Source organism: Octopus bimaculoides, chromosome 16 (genome assembly GCF_001194135.2).
Source record: "Octopus bimaculoides isolate UCB-OBI-ISO-001 chromosome 16, ASM119413v2, whole genome shotgun sequence".
NCBI classification, from domain to species: Eukaryota; Metazoa; Mollusca; class Cephalopoda; order Octopoda; family Octopodidae; genus Octopus; species Octopus bimaculoides.
The window spans coordinates 15,034,938-15,039,356 of NC_068996.1; positions in this window are offsets into that span (position 1 = coordinate 15,034,938).

The following is a 4,419-nucleotide window of genomic DNA, read 5'->3' on the forward strand; positions in this document are numbered from 1 at the left end:
CAAATGAAACCTAATACCTCGATGAACTTTTTATGTATTTTGTATTCCTACGATAAAGGAACTTGACCTAGGAAAAACTCTTTAATTTATGTTATATATGTATATGTATATAATGCACGATTTATTCGTGATCAGAGGCGTTCGTAAACTTACTACTGTATCAAATAAATATGAGAAGGGCAGGAGATAAAACACGATTTATTCGTGATCAGAAGTGTTCGAAAATCGAGGTACTACTGTATATAATATGCATATATATACACACACACACACACACACACACACACACACACATATATATATATATACCAGAGTAATCACATAAATGCGAAACAAGGTGCAAAAGATAGTACTCGAATACCAGAGGTAGAGGAATATGCTTTATTAAAAAGCACCAAAAATATAAAAACTGTTACACATAAAAACGCACACATAAAATTCCATGTATATCTACATAAGCACAAACATACATACAAATACACACACATAGATACGCAGAGAAATGTACAAAAATATTACCCAAATACATGCCCACATATATAAAAGTATAAGCACATAGACATACACATTTATACATGTATGCATATATATATATAAATATATACATATATATATACATATATACTTATACACAAACATATGTATACGCACTCACACACACATATACATACCTACAATACATACATACACATAAAAATATAGAGACATACTTTCACATCAAGATAAATATATACATTATAACGTATATATGCAAACAATTTTTAAAAAACTGTCCGGTGTATATAATATTAAAATATCAAAGTAATGAAACTGTACATTAATTTGATATAACATAATTAAATATGTGAGTAAAGAATAAAGATAAACCTCGCGAAGCTTATGCTTAAATTTGTAAAACAGTCGAAGGCTTTCTTAGAAACGAAGTCAAAATATACATTAGTGTTCCGATGCAAAATAACTATACCGTGTAGAGTCAAATTCAAATGCGACAGACAAAAAATATATATATTTCGAAAGTCAAACCATTTTACCCATACGGTATTTTGTCAGATGACATTTTAAACTTTGCGTCTTGCCTACATGATTTTAAGAGCTCACGTCTCTGGTTCAAAGTATTTTTATCCTGGAACAGGATGAAGAACTTTTCTGAGAGACAAAGATTACATTTCATAGGTCTTTAATAAGCTCCATGTCTTTATGATGATGTTTTTTCTAGAATTTACCACGTTACATTGAAAGGACGGGTGTCATTCTCTTTCAATTCTATTCTATAGAACTTATGGCTAGATTGAAAATGCTTAGAAACTAACTTTAAGAATTCTCTATCTTTTTTCGTTTTTACGGTCATTTTAAATGCGGGTTTAAACCACAAAGCTTTCCTAGTTCTAGTTCTACGTAGCCTATTAATTACCGAGTGACTCAAGGGCTAAAAGTTCCGTGAATTGGTGCTTATTAAGTTCCTTGATAATTGCTAAAGCACAAAACTTTCAGTCCCCTGTGTCACTCTATAACTTCCACTGATTGTTAATAAAAATTGATTTACGTATGTGCGTGTCTGTGTGTTTCGAGGAGTGACAGGTTCAAGAACTATTGTTAACCCGGTTCATAAAGTATTTTATCCGGATTGATAATCCCTCGTTAATAACACACACACACACACACACACACACACACACACACACACACACACACACACACACACACACACACACACACACACATACATACACACACACACACATTCTGTCTGTCTATCTGTCTGTCTCTCACTCTCTCTCTCTTTCTCTCTCTCTCTCTCTCTATATATATATATATATATGTGTGTGTGTAATTTGCCTTAAAATCAATACAATGTAACAACAGAGATATAGAATATTGTCGTTAAAATAAAAAAGAAGATATTTTCGTTTAAGTGGAATATGTTGTATTTTTACGTCACATCAAGTGATTTATTTTTGTTGTTGCTGTTTTTTTTTTATCATCAATGCTTGTTGGCGTCAATTTGACTCTGATCGAGCGAGTTCAGATCTTACTTTGTTCTTTAAAACAGTTATCATGCTATCATTAACCATTACCACGTAAATCATTTCTCTTTTTACAAGACCATTCATATTCGAAAAAAAAGAAGAAAGATTAAAATAAAAATAAAAACAAGGATAAGATATCCACTACATCACTCTATAGTTACAGGCAATTCCATGTTCATGTAGGAGTAGGTTTCAAATTACTGTAATTGCAACGTCAATTTAGTACGGTAAACAAGCTAAAAACAAAATGGACGTTAATATTGTCTCATCTTCACCGAATGGATCATGGTGCGGATCGTACGACACAATGCCATTTGAAAAGCGATAAGCTTCCGATGTAGAGAGGGCAGTCGGCTTGTATAGATTTATCGGCCAATGGTCGGGATTTATTCAAACAGATATCAGTTTCAATCTCTTAACTTAGAGCAGTCTGCCACTTGTCACTTGATTTCAAAATAACAGAAAAAAACGAAAAGAGAGCCTTTAATGACGCCATGTTAAAAAGAATGAAAGCAGAAAGGGGAAGTAAATAAAAAAAAAGCATTATTTAATGTATAGACAATATTATTAGATCAACTTCGATACTAATTTATTTGATATTTTACTCTAGCAAAACACACAAACACGTATAAAAAAGTTGAATAAACTGCAGAGAACTTCCCGAGAACTTAAATTATCAATCATAACTTATTTATTTACTTACTTGCGTTTTATGCTATCTGTTGCTTTGCTTTTGTGTACAAACTTATTCTCTCTGCGCACGCATGTTTACAACAGATATATAGATAATTGTCACAGAGATAAAGTTATAATATATATAAAGAGTGGGAGAAAGAGCAGTTAAAGCCAAGCTCCAACGTGTTGAATGGCCGTTGTTTTCTAAAATAAAAAAAAATAAAGACAAACAGACTTTTCTCCTTGGTACGAAAAATGATGTAAAGCGGGCGAAGTAAATGAAGACTATTTTATTAGTTACTGTTGTGTATATATATATATGGGAGAATTTACGAAAAAAACAACAGACGAAGACAGGTGGTGTAAAAAACAAATGGATGTATTAGTTTAACGCTCGGGAATAGAGAAAGTCTTTAACGTTTCGAGCTACGCTCTTCAACTGAGAGGAACACAGAAAGAAATAAGGAGAGAAACAAGGAGAAAAAAATATAAATGTAGTGGTCAGCGATATATTTATATAGAAACACACACACACACACACACACACACACACACACACACACACACACACACACACACACACACACACACACACAAGGAAAAGGCTTGTTCCCCACAAATGTTAGTAACATCCTGATAAAGATTTTATAATATTTTTTTAAAACTATTTTTTAAAAATCATCTTTACACTTTATAACAGTGTAGGAATGGCTGTGTGATTAGTAGCTTACTTACGAACCACATGGTTCCAGGTACAGTCCCACTGCCTGGCACCTTCGGCAAGTGTCTTCTACTATAGCCTCGGGCCGACCAAAGCCTTGTGAGTGGATTTGGTAGACGAAAACTGAAAGCCCATCGTATGTGCGTGTATGTGTGTGTTTGTGTGTGTGTGAGTGTGTGTGTGTGTGTTTGCATTCCTGTGTTAACCTCCCAACATCGCTTGACAGCCGATGCTGGTGTGTTTACGTCCCCGTAACTTAGCGATTCGGCAAAAGAAAACGATAGAATAAGTACTAGGTTTACAAATAAAAAATCCTGGGGTCGATTTGCTCGACTAAAGGCGATGCTCCAGCATAGCCACAGTCAAATGGCACAAACAAGTAAAAAAGAGTAAAAGGGAATATATATATGTGTGTGTGTGTTTGTGTGTGTGTTTGTGTGTATTTGTGTGTGTTTGTATATGCGTTGTGTGTGTGTGCGTGTGTATTTGTGTGTGTGTGTGTGTATTTGTGTGTGTGTATGTGCGTGTGTATTTGTGTGTGTCTTTGTGTGTGTTTGTGCATGTGTTGTGTGCGTGTGTGTGTGTTTGTATGTGTGTCTGTGTGCTTGTGTGTGCGTGTGTGTGTATGTGTGTGTGTGTATGTGTGCATATATAAACTGGCACTCCGTCAGTTAACACGTCGTGGATTCCTGTTGATCTGATGAATGGAACAGTCTGATCGTGAAGTTAACGAGCATGTGACTGAGCACTCGGCGAATACGCATTCCCTAAACATAGTTCTTAGGGAGATACAGCGTGATACAGAATATAACAAGCCTGGCCCTTTGAAATACAAGTACTACTCATGTTTGACAACTGAGTTGAATGGAGCAGCGTGAAAAAAGTATTTTGCTCAATGCACCGCCAGGAACCAAAATCACGACCTTACGATCGTGAGCCGAACACCCCTAACCACAAAGCCACGTGCCTTATATATATGTGTGTGTGTGTGTGTGT